Consider the following 13572-nt stretch of genomic DNA (forward strand, 5'->3'; position numbering starts at 1 on the left):
TAGCACTTCATAGCCTATTCATTACTCATTATGAATACTGTATACAATCATCCAGATTTTCTGAGTACACGTGAATATCCATACAAATCTCTATAGGTATATAGGAATATAGCATATATTTTACTTTAGATCAGATTTACTTTCAATTTAACTCCCCGTACAATTGATCTGTGTATAGCTGTATATTTGACAGCTCATCCATCCTATTTTGTACTTTATTTTACTTATCAAGCACATTTAGGAGCCAGCAATAACATTTCACTGCACATTATGCTTGTATGATGAAATATGTGGCACATGAACTTTCATTTGATCTATTATTGTTATGAAGCCACCTGTATGGTTGCTTATTGTATTAATTAAATCAATTAATAAAATACACAAGATTTTTCTGTTTGCCAAAACCAATTAAGAAAATATCAAGTCAGTGCATCTCACCTTCATTATATCCTATTATGCAATTCCACCTCACTACTACAGGAAACCATGTCATTAGTTATTCAGCTAGTGTTTCTCTTTCTACATACAGCTTGTATGCATGTAGCTTTGGCAAGTCTAAATGAGAGAAGAGAGTTTTTAGTGAGACAGAACAATTAAAGCACTAGGTCATTATAGTCCACAGTCACCTCCTTATTACTTGTATAGTTTACATCAGAACACAGTCTAGGCCCACATACACAATAACAAACTGACAGTAATCAAAATCAGCTTATTGACCAAGTATGTACACATACGGAATTTGACTGGTTTGCCTCGCTCTCAATGTACTCACACACACACACAAATATGTACAGGCTAAAACAAAGGACAGGGGTGCATTTAAACATTTACATTACTATATACAATAAGTGGGTGAAAAAAATCTATTTTAAATATGTATACATGAAAGAAATGTATGTGCAGTATATATGTATAAATACGCCACAGGATTGTAAACAAATAATCATACCGATTTATTATCAGATATAGCAGTTATTTACCATTCAATGTAAACAAGACTGAGTCGGATATTGCAGTTATTTCATAGAAAACATATTTCAAACTGTGTGTGTGTGTGTGTGTGTGTGTGTGTGTGTGTGTGTGGTATGCAGTTATTTCACAGGAAACATATTGCAAATTGTGTGAGGCAGTTTACATAGAATACTTAAGGTGCTCGTCAGCCTTGCTATGTGTGTATGACTGCTACTACAACACAGGAACAACTCACAAAAGCACAACATTAAATGACCCCACAGGGTTTATCATTATTAACAGCTTTGACAATCAATATACATAAATACAACTGAATGAGGGCTCCAGACTCAATTTTCCCCCACAGTCATGGAACCATCCCAAGATACAATTTGAACTGTCCCAAAGTTAATGTAAACAGTCCCCAAAATGTTGCATTTCTTCCCTTGGTTTTGGCATCTACCAGGTCTGTTTGTCTGTGTGGCATCAGTACATAACCTTAGTTCATTCAAGAACACTCAAGTCATAGAATTAACCATTTATTGTATTATGAATACAATGCATACAATTATGTTTGGCGTTGAAGGCTCCGCTCTTAGAATTAATTTAATATTTAATTTAATATTTAATTAATTAAATTCTCCCTGAACTCTGCTCAGCAGCATGCTACGACGAGCAGGGAGAGCAAGCAGAATCCCCCATGGGAATAAAATATTCCAGATACATTTAAACCATAGAAGTAAAAGAGGGAGCCTAAAAGCAAGACATGGGAACATTTTTTGAGCCATGCAGACTCCAGAGCTACAATACATGATAGCATTTGATCTAAAAGGTGGAGGCTGGGGTGGAGGGGGCAAAGCGTTTGCCAGCAGCCGCAATGATCAGCAAGGTGGGGAACAGATCAGTGAGTGAGAGGCTGCCATATTTAAACGGACCGCCTTGTTGTGAGAATGACTGTGATTGGAGAATTGGTTAAATGGTGAACCAAACAGAGGCTGTCAGCTGGTACAGCTGGGGCGTAGCCTATGACATCATGTCTTGAATGAACTAACGCAGGCTTCATATTATGGTGCTCTTGCCTGACAGGGCCAAGATAATTGCTTGTTTTTTTTCCCTCTTGGCCCTGAATTCTCAATATATATATATATATATATATATATATATATATACACGTCCACGTCCGTGGGGAACGGCGGACGGAGGAGCCGCAAAGAAAGTGTTGGACTTGTGGAGGACATGGTCACCTGGCGAGGTGGTGCCACAGCATGCCCGGGAGGAGGACCGGGGACGCGGGGCAACGGTTCTGGGGACGCACGGGTGTCTGCTGGTCGTGTGGGGTGTTTTGGCATCTGGCCAGGGAGGCTGTCGAGGACCAGAGGACAGCGCGAGAGGAGAGACGTGCAGGCGGCTGGCAGGTGAGACTCTGTTGGTCGTGTGGGAGGCCGGGACATTTGGCCAGAAACTGCACTGAGACGTTGGAGGACGGAGGAGGGACACAGGCTGGGAAGAATGTGAGCAGCCGGGGGGAAGAGAATGTTGTTGCAGTCAGGAGAGCGGTGCTCGTGTCTCCAGGTGAGCGGGAGGGGTTAATGCCGGAGGAGCCGGCCCAGCCTAGCTGCTCTACAACCCCCACGGTTGCTGTGCAGGAAGCCGAGGTGGAGATCGCTGCCGGTTGTGTTCTCCCTGCTGTCCTGAACACGCCGCCCCCTGGGGGAGGGGGACGGGAGGACGAGCGAGTGCAAGAGGCGGAGGAAGAGGTGTACTGTTCAGACGTGGACCTGACAGACGATGACATGACCATCATGGATGTCGACGTGGATGAGTGGGAACGCAGGCAGGCGGAGGACGCGGATATCGGTCCGGTGCTCGCGTGGGTAGCGGCCGGACGCCGGCCCCCTGTGGAGGAGATTCACAAATGTTGTTGTTCTGTGGGAAGATGGGCTTTTGGAGGAAAGGGGGGCAAGGGAAAAGGGGGTTCCAGACGGTTGTACCCAGCTACCTGCGGGAATTGGTGTTAGGGTGGGCGCACAGGGGCTGCAGCGGTCAGGGTCATTTCGGGCCTGAGCAGACACTCTGCCGTGTTCATGTACTTTTCTACTGGGGCAAACACAAGGAGGATGTGCGGAGCTACTGCAGTGCGTGTGATGTCTGTGGGACTATTTGGGGGGGCCGAAGAGAGTCACCCTGCGGAGGACTGACCTCACTGGGGGGTGAAAGGGACTAGTGTGCTGCTGGTGGGACAGAAGATTTAACAGGGTTTGAGTTGAATTTAAATGTTTGTGAAAAGAACAGTTCCAGAATGTAATTGAAATGTTGGGGTGTTGTTGTTTGGAAATGGTGGTGGTTGAAATGTGTGTAAAAAGAAAAGAAATAATGTAAATGTAACGGGTTTGAATTGAATTGGAATGTTGGGGAATTGAAAGGGTCTGTGGGGGTTGAGGGCAATGGAATTTGATGTGGTGACAGGGAAAAAAAGGTGATGTGTTGTTGTTTTGGTACAGGGGTATGTGTGTTTTGGGGGTGCCAGCGTGGGCGCGAGAGGGGGTAATGTGGTAATCGGGGGTTTCCGCTAGGAACGAATGTGCGGGCGGGTGTTTCGACCCGGGACTGTGTTTGGTGGGAAGTTTCCCCCTGGGACTTCCTGTCTGAGTGTGCATGTCAGTCGAGAGTAAGCGAGGGAGCTGGGAAGATGTTTGTGAAGCTGGGAGCGTGGCAACCGCTAAGAGTGTGTCTGGGAGCTGTGAATGGAGGCCTGTACGAGCGTGAGTCTCCTGTTCCTTGACGACGGCAGAGGTCGTTACAATACTGTACAGCTGTACAGGATTCACTCTCACTGGGGCTGGTTACCAAGCTTAATTGTTTTATGCATCTGTGCACATTAAATACAAACACACACCATTTAGCTAACGTTAAACATTTGTCAGCAAAAAAACTAACGCTACGATAACTTATAAAACACACGTTGACTGTCCACCTGTGTACCGTTATGTATTCAACTTAGCATTTGGAGATTGTAAACAAAGGTAGGTGGAAGCCATATTTTATTATTATTTTGTCCTCTCTCCGCCACTGTTGCTTTCCATGTCCCATAGTAGACAAATATAACTAATATCCGTAAGGGGTGACCCCAACTTTACATAACATAGCTAGCTTACTAGCTAGCAGCTAGCTAGGCCAGCTAACATGCTAGCATGCTACTGAGGTGGGGAATTTCCTTGTCACTTTGAATAACAGAGTAGCCTACTTTGCATATAACTTGGAATTGAAAAGATCAAGTACATTTTGAATGAATGAATGAACGAACAAACGAACAAACAAACAAACAAACAAACAAACAAACAAACAAACCAAAGTGCTGCTCAGCTGATCCCTGGTATAGGGACCAGCCGCCCCCTTTTTTTCACGCTCTGGTTCCAGAATTGCATTTCCCATTAATTTTCCTTTATTTTTTGTTTTTGGCCTAATCTGGGTGGAGTTCAGCCCCAACAACACGTAAACCGTTTATTTAAACGGAAACAGCTGTGCTTTGAACCCCCAAACGCCCTCTGGGAGGCGCTACAGGTCTCTGCCGACCAAGACAACCCGCTTTGAAAACAGTTTCTTCCCCACTGCCATAAGGACACTGAACTCTCTATAACAATCCCCCATATCTCTGCTGCTATGACTGTAATATGTACTGTTATTGTGTTTTTCTGTATTTATCTGTCTTATGATGTTCAATGTTGGACCATGGCTTATGTATGAACTGTACTGAAAACAAATTCCACCAGCCTGGCTGTGTGGTCATTAAATAATCTAATCTAATCTAACACAATGCCTGTGTGACGCAAGCATTGTACCAACCTTTTGGATCCACTGTCCCTGGACCCTCTTTAGTTACACATTAACGAATGTTTGGATCACAATTTATTTGGAAGATGCATGAGTGCCTTTTTGTGTTTTAATAATACTACTACTACTACTACTAATACTACTACTACTAATAATAATCTATACTATAATGACGGGATCGTCTGTCTCTCTCTCGCTCTCTCTCTGTCTCTCTGTCCTCCGCGTATCTCGAGAACCGTTGGTCGGATTGACTTCAAACTCGGGGGGTGCGCTGATGGCGACCCGATGGAGTGCGGTGCCCTGTTTCCGTGTGATTCGGATGCGAAACACGTTCGATATTTGAATATTTGTCTTCAGTTCTGCTCCTTCAGTTCTGCTTCTTCAGCCCTAAGCCGTAGCTTTAATTAGGGCCGTTCACACGTAAGCCCTTTTCCCACATGCGCTTTGTACCGCAAAATGACCGGAATGTGGTCTAATGCCTGCATGTGAGAAAGGCGCCATGCCGGTATAAGCGCGACCCCGTCGTCCCCGACATTTCACCACTTTAAACCTAGTCAGAAGACCGGTATGCTCTTAAGGGGACGCAAGTGGAAACGGTTCCAGTCATTTTCCGCGACAGCGGTCCTTCAATCATGGGCGAGAAGTAGCCTACACACGTTGCTTAATGTTCCAGCGGGCATAATCTAATCATTCGCGCACATTAAAGCAAACTGGCGAAATGATCTTGTGATAGCCTAATAAGAGCAGTAGCCTATGTCAGCTTGCTGATTTCCGAAGGCAACCCCGGACACATCAAACGAAGCCAGTCTGCTTTCTCTACATACATACAAGCGTTGAGCAGCTTGCAAGCCTTTCTCGCTGTGTCTGTCTGTGGCTGCTGCTCTCGAGCAGAGAGGGGAGGGGGAAATCGGCTGTGTTGATTATGCTGGCGGCTTGACGCTGCTCTTAAGTCAAACGAGTGTGATTTATTGTGTGACAACTAACAAGCGAACTTATTTCGAGTTTTGCCGACCCCCCAAATAAGCTCCCCCCTCCCCCCGCCCCCACAACATACAGGCAAATTCGCTGATAGATTCCCACATGCGCGAGCCGAAGTGTGAAGGGAAATGTCCGATATTGACTTACAGGTAATTTTCCGGTACGCATGTGGGAAAACGGCTGTACTGAGAGAGTAAACAGAGGAACGACCCTGTGTTTAGGGGGGCAGCATCTCTCCTCAGGTTCCAATTAAGAGCAGAGGGTGAAGAAATCTCCTCCTATGTATGTGCCTGTCCAAATATGCATTTACAAGTCTGTCATGAATAAAATCAAGGGGAAATAATCAGTAGAGCTCAGTCTTTTATGTGGCTATAATGGTAGGCTATAATGAGTCACGCATTCAGAAATAATATCCTCTAGGGCAGGGATACTCAACTTGCTTTGCCCGGGGGCCACTTTTGTGAAATGATAGGAGGCCAGGGGCCAGTTAATAAACAAACAATATACATTTTTCTGTAGCGGATTGTAGTTTTTTGGGGTGTCAGCCGGAGTTTAGTCTGACAATGTTGTGCACACCGGATAGTTAGTTAGGTTAAGTACATACATAAGTGCCTGGGTAGCGAGCAGACGCAGCGGTATTTGACAATTCAACTGGAGCTCAGCCAAACTTTATTTCACATTAGTTATTATTGTGAATTAGATTCTAATTCACAATGAAAACTAACGTGAAATTATTAGGAAATGGTCGGGGGGCCACTCTGCACCCTGTCGCGGGCCGCATCTGGCCCCCTGGCCGCAAGTTGAGTATCACTGCTCTAGGGCCACACCACTTCCGGGAACCCCCATCCTGTGTAAGTAGGGTTGGGAGTGTGCCCTATTGTGCAGTGCAGTGCCCTGTTTTCGTGCAATTCGGCATAGCGCCACCTACTGGCAACATAAAAAATGCTGTTTATCTCAAGAACCGTTCGTCCGATCGACTTCAACTTTGGGGAGTGCGCTTAGGGGGACTCAAGGGAGTGCAGGGAGCTGAATTCCGTGCAATTTGGCATTGTGCCACCTACTGACAACACAAAAAGCGCTTTATCTCCATAGCCATTCATCTGATCGACTTCAAACTTGGAGAGTGTGCTGCTGGGAACCTGACATAGAACAGTGCAGAATGTTGTGCAATTCGGCACAGCGCCACCTACTGGCAACACAAAAAGTGGTTTATCTTGAGAACCGTTCGTCCGATCGACTTCAACTTTGGGGAGTGCGCTGATGGGAACTCGACACAGTGCAGTGCCGGATTTCATGTAATTCGGCACAGCGCCACCTACTGGCCACACAAAAAGTGGTTTAACTTGAGAACCATTCGTTTCATTTCATGCAATTTGGACTTATTCCAGGACTGTTTGTATGTATTTTCTTTGCATATCTCGAGAACCGTTTGTTGGATCGACTTCAAACTTGCGCTTAGGGGGACCTGACAGAGTGCAGTGTATGTGCGGGGGATGGGGGCGCACACGGGGGAACGGGCACTGCACTAGTAATAATATTTAAATTCAATTCAATTCAAACTTTATTCCAGACACACAGGGGGTCCATAGAGTACATACATATTATCAACATCACACAACAAATTATACAGTTAAAAAAATAAGCGAGAAACAACAACAAACATAAGATCATAAATAGACGCTGACTCTCCAGTGTTTACGCAGCCTGGACGAGAACCGAAGACAGCTCTTCCCAGGATTGACTATATCCTCAATAATACTGTTCTGGGACTCATCCAGGCGAGACATGAATCCATACATGCCTTAAGAGAGCCTCACATGTGTGGATTCCACACGTTACAAACAAGTGACTGGCACTATGCCACCTAGGGACCTTAAGTAGAATCCTCAGGGCATCATTGTAGCCTCCGCATGCTACCTTTCTTGTATGTGCACCATAAGAAAGCTGTGTACATGGGAGTGCAGAAAGCTTTAAAAAGTGCACACTTGACAGGACCAGAACACATACTGAACCTGCGAAGCAACATATTAGCCTGAGCATAAAGTTTGGGGCACTGTCTATTGATATCTCTATCATCATGGAGATTATCTGTGAAGATGTGGCCAAGGTACTTAATTTCCTGGCATACAGAAAGATGACTGTCAGATAGGTGAAAAGCTGAGAAAGCCAATTACTTGTCCTCCTGGCTTCTCACTATCATGACACTACTCTTTTTTGCATTGTAAATTATGTCATGTTCATTTTTATTGAGTTATTTACCCTGCATTGGCTGTCAAAGCCCGCTGGCTGATTTTGTTGGATATTTTATCCATATGTACAGTAGGGGCTATTGCTACTTGATCTCAGAGGTAAATAGCAGTGTTTTGTACATCATTCTGTTCTACGATTTAGTTGATCGGTTAGATCTATAGGCTCTTTCTTGGCAAAGTCCTAAATTAACTTGGACTTGAACACATTCAGATGGACACCTACATCAGAATGCTGTTCGTGACTCAGCATGCAATTATCCCCACCAAACTTACACTGAAATTATCCAGCCTAGGACTGAACCCCAAACTCTGCGACTGGATCTCAGAATTCCTCATCTGCCGACGACAGACTATCCTATCAGCATTGGAAATACCACCTCCAGGACACTGGTCATAAACAATGGCACCCCTCAAAGACGCGTTATTTCGAATCGCACATAGGCTCCGCAATAACCACGCCCTGTGCCCGCCTACGCAGCAGTCAAGCGCCGGGATTGGCCAGGCGCCCATGCTCACAAACACTGCAGGGCTCGCAGCCCAGCGATTTCATTAACCAACTGAATAGCTCTTGAGAGCGGACAGCGATTTAATTAACCAACTGAATTGCTCTTGAGAGCGGACATTGAAATGAATTATGGTCACAAACTGAATGGGTGAATTGGGTGGGAAGTGAAAATGGCTAATTTATGTATTCAAAGCAGACCTTCAAAACAGGAAACCCAGAGATATTACTCTTGGGGTTGATGCAGGTTGATGGGATTTTCTCACAGGGCTTTCTGAGGAGAAAGATCATTATTGCCTCAAATATCAGATTAAGACGAGATTAAAAAAGTTGCGCTATAGACGGTTTTCACGGAATGGTCAGTCCTGCACTTGAATGTTTTTTTTCCTTTTATGTCCATAGCAAACACTGCAACAGGAAGTGAGCGGGGGTTCAATTTAGAATGTTTTTGTTGTCAAGTTATTATACTATAAGAACAATCTAACTGTGTTCGTTTTGCTAAGAAGTTTTGATGGAGAAAAATTTGTTAAAACATTGTTAATTTACCCTTTTACCGAAATCATGTTGGCAGCAGCACGCCGAGCTGCATGCAGGCTGAGGCCTTGTCAGTGTGCTTCTAGCGCACCTGGAGCTTGTCAATAAATCATCGTCCCATTGGCTCACGTGAGCATGGGCGCCTGGCCAATCCCGGCGCTTGACTGCTGCGTAGGCGGGCACAGGGCGTGGTTATTGCGGAGCCTATGTGCGATTCGAAATAACGCCTCAAAGACGTGTACTCAGCCCCATGCCGTACACTCTACACCAGGGGTGGGCAATTTCTTTTTCCTGAGGGATACTGACCTACATCAAGTAAGCAAAGGGCCACACATTGGAGATTATACCTGCCAACACTCCTGATTTTCGTGGGAGTCTCCCTATTTTTAACCCTCCCGTTGTGATTGGTAATTTCTTGTTAAAGCAGCTACGAGCAAGATTTTCGATTGTTATTAAACAGTCTAAATTTAATATCGATGCATCACATCTTACCTGTAATAGTAGACGATACCAACGCAGAGTAGTCTCGCTTGAACCCCGAGTGAATCGGCCAGTGTTAGTCTGTCTGTGGCCAGGGCAGATCAGGAAGTGAAATCAAACGGTTTGCAGCAGCCACTTCGGCCATAACCACAAAATAACCTGTTAGAATATAACAAGAGATGTTTGCGAGAGTATGCATGGCGTTTTCCTTGTTTATGGTCTGTTGCTAGACAGAGCGAACGGGGGAAGGCAGGCACCTGCGTTTCACTTCCGGGTTTCACTTCCGGGTTTATCCGGTCCGCCGGTAGGCAGATAGAGAGAGAGAGCCCCCTGGTGAGGCGAGGTTAGACATACACAGACTCTATAATCATCAAGAGAGCAATCTCCGATTCACACGGCTTTGGTCTCAGCTACTATTATAGGTAAGATGTGATGCATCAATATTGTAATTATACTGTTTAATAACAATCAAAAATCTTGCTCGTAGCTGCTTTAATCTCCTGATATAATAGTGATACAACTCCAATGGCTGTAGCAGATGAGATTTATTAACATAATTCTGCCTTTTATTGAGTTTTTGGGGGTCGTTTGGTTTTTCTGTAAGTCCGGCCCTGGGGCCGCATTTTGCCCCAGGCCCCAGGGCCGCAAGAAATGACTGTAGAACAGTCATTTCTTACACATGAGATTACTTTTAGCTTTTACTTTTTAAATATTATTGAAAGATATTATATATTCCAGACTGAAATGTTATAATAGAAGTGGAGGATTGGCCAGAATGACATGAACATTTGGACACTTATTATTTGACACGTATTTTGCCCATGTGTGCTCTACACCATGACTGTAGCCTCACATGAAAATATCACCATTCTCAAATTTGCTGATGATGACACAACGGACCTATACTACTACAGTACCATCACATAACATCACCATAACAATGATGAGTCAGGCCATCGTAGGGAGGTGGAAAAGCTGGTGCGGTGTCACAAATATTACAGGTTGGGTTACAAGCTCAAGTCTAGGGGCAAACAAATGCCACCGCAACTCTGCAACATGAAAGAAATACGGCTGTCATCAAAGAGAATGGAAAGGGTTGCTCACCTGGCGAAGCTATCACAGTCCAGCCCAGGTGTGGTGTTGAGGCGCTCTTCCTCGGGAAGCTCAGGCGGTTGAGGATAAGTGGAGATCGGCAACTCCACTTCTGATCATTTAGACGCGTTACAAAACTCAAAACACACACTGGTAAATACGTGACATAAAAGAAAGGACAAAACGGGGACTCTGAGCGAGCGACTGCCTGGCTCCTCTTCTACGGAGAGGGCAATTCTCTTTCAAGAGAGAGCAATCGCCGCTTCCGGGCTTATTAAATACCAGCCCGCTACGTCATTTCCTGAGCCAACCCCTTTCTCTTAATGACAGCCATCAAACATATGAACAGATATACAATAGATATAAACAATCATAACGTCCTATCTGAGAGAGCGAGTAGCGAACTGTCACACAAACAACAACTTGACACTCACTGTCAGCAAGACAAAGGAGGTGATATGGACCTGAGGAGAGGAGTCGTCACCACCATCCACCAGTGGAAAGGGTTAACACTTTCAAGTTCCTCAGAGTCCAGGTGAGGACTTCACCTGGACACACCACATCGCCCAGCTGATCAGGACAACACAGCAGAGGTTGTGCTAGCCTGGGTAAACCCAGCCTCCAGGTACTATCAGTCACAAAGACTATGCCTGTAATGTAAGTTACAGGCATAGTCTGTGACGACGCGTTGAAGGCTGGGTTCACCCAGGCTAAGGTTGTGCTTCTTGAGGAGGCTGAGGACATTGAAGTTGCCACCAACACTCCAATTGCGACTTCTGCCGGTGCAGTATTGAGACCATTATCACTGGCAGCATCATGTCATCATGGTATGGTACAGCAGCCTACACAAGCAGACCACAAACGCCTGCAGAGTGATCAAGTCAGCGCAGCACGTCACAGGAACGGCCCTGCAAACTGCAGGATGTCTGCAAACTGCAGGATGTCTGCAAACTGCAGCATGTCTGCCAACAGAGAGTCCTCAGAAGGGGCCTCAACACCATCGCCAGCAACACCTCTTCACTCTCCTGTCAACTGGCAGACCTCAAGGTTCAAAGACCCCCAGGCCATAAGGCTGATTAATAACACCTCCAAGCCACTGACCATCCACCAGGAATCTGTGAGAGTCTGTCTATTCCTCGCATATCTTGATAACCGTTCATCGACTTCATTGGCGGGTGTGTTGCTGCTGGGGATGTATTTTTGTGCCACCACCTAAACCCAACAGGAACTTAGCCATTTTGGATTTATTGTGGCTTTTTGCGCTAGCGCACGCTGGTCAACACGCAAGGAATTCAATGGCATCACTCAGTCATAGCATCACTCAGTCATAGAACGGAAAGGACGTTTTTCACTCTCGGGGACGCTGGATGACTTTCACTCTCATTTCCCGAAGGGGGTGGTGTGTTTCAATAAGCCTGATCCCGCCCGCTTGGGCCGCTGCCTTCATTTCGACGAGCACACACAGACTCACACACACACACACCACTGCTGTGGGAGGAGACGTTTGGGGGGACGGCGTTGCAGACAGGGCCCAGGACTCACCGCTCTCCAGTTTTTAGCCCGCCGCCGTTTGCTATCAGCACCGCCGACCAAAAAAATGACAATGATAGCTTGTTTACCTGGGGAGTCGGACGGTGCCACAAGCACCCCAGGGGGAAGTTAAGTTTTAACCCTCATTTCATTCATGTTAAATGCAGCGTGCATCATTCCCTCCCTGCCCCTGTATGTCGCGCGTAAAAAGAGAGGAAAAAAGTCCGAGGTTTTTACTGTGGCCAGCCAACTTACCTGTGGGTACTGTTAGTAGGAGTCATCTCTCTTTCCCAGTTTAATGTGTGTAACGCGGCCATTTTAGGGGTAGCCCTTCTTAGTAGCCTATCTTAGTTGCTGTGGACTGTATTATTGCATGCTTTGAGTGCTGCCATTATTACAAAAACTATAATAGCTGCCCCCCTCTATTCATCTCTCATTCATGCTATAAAGCACACACAGCTATAAATTATATATAATGATTATTATAAAACGGCTCTCTCAAATCAAGCAATCTGATTGGTTCACAGCCATTGTATAAATCCAATAACCCTATTGGTTGCCATGGCAACTCTCTTACTAAAAGCCTTTGGTTACCTCAAAAAAAACAAATGGCGGAGACAGCTGTCAGATCCTTGTGAATCGATCTTCGCTTATAACTTTACTAATACTTCGCAGAAAATTATGTTTTGTACAAGAATAGATGCGGGCTAATGTCTTCTTTGCAAAAAAAAGGCTGTTAACCCCGCATTTAACCCCGCATTTAACCCCGTAACGTTAGTTGGTGTCGGGCTTTGCAGAAAGCACTCAGCTTCTCAGCAAGCGCTGAGAATGCAGCGCTGCGCTCGAGCTGCCTGTCGTGCTTTCCAGAAAGCTCTCAGCCTGCGGCCTCGTGGGATAACAACTGATCAGCGGGATATATTTGCCACAACACACTGGCTCTCATGCTATATTGCTTAATTAACTAATAACTACCTACTCATTAACTATGATTAACTAGTGATTGACTAATGCCTAATTTTTCATTAGCTACTCATTAACTGGCTATTAGTTAATGGTTAGTTTACTAGTAACTACTATAGTATTTGTGTACGTTATTGTAAAGTGTTACCAGCGAAACTGCTGTCTGTCAATCTGGTCTGACCACAGACTGTAGAAAGAGACGCAGGATAGCCAAGCGAATGTGATTGGACGAACGTTTGACGCTAGGCCAATCATAGGCAGAGAGGGTGCATCCAGCCTTCGCCATCATCCGAAAAAAAATATCGCGGCCCCTTTACCCCACGTCTCTGTCGGAGCTCTGCTGCACTCTGGCGCCAGATGTGTGGCTCTTTGCCCGCTGGCCGCTTCCCTCCCTCTGTTTAGTGAAGTCACTTAACTCTACTGTTCTCTCTCGCCTGTGCCTGAGAGCAGCGGAGGGACAGGGGG

The sequence above is a fragment of the Poromitra crassiceps genome (genome assembly GCF_964638095.1).
Source record: "Poromitra crassiceps genome assembly, chromosome: 1".
Lineage (NCBI taxonomy): Eukaryota > Metazoa > Chordata > Actinopteri > Beryciformes > Melamphaidae > Poromitra > Poromitra crassiceps.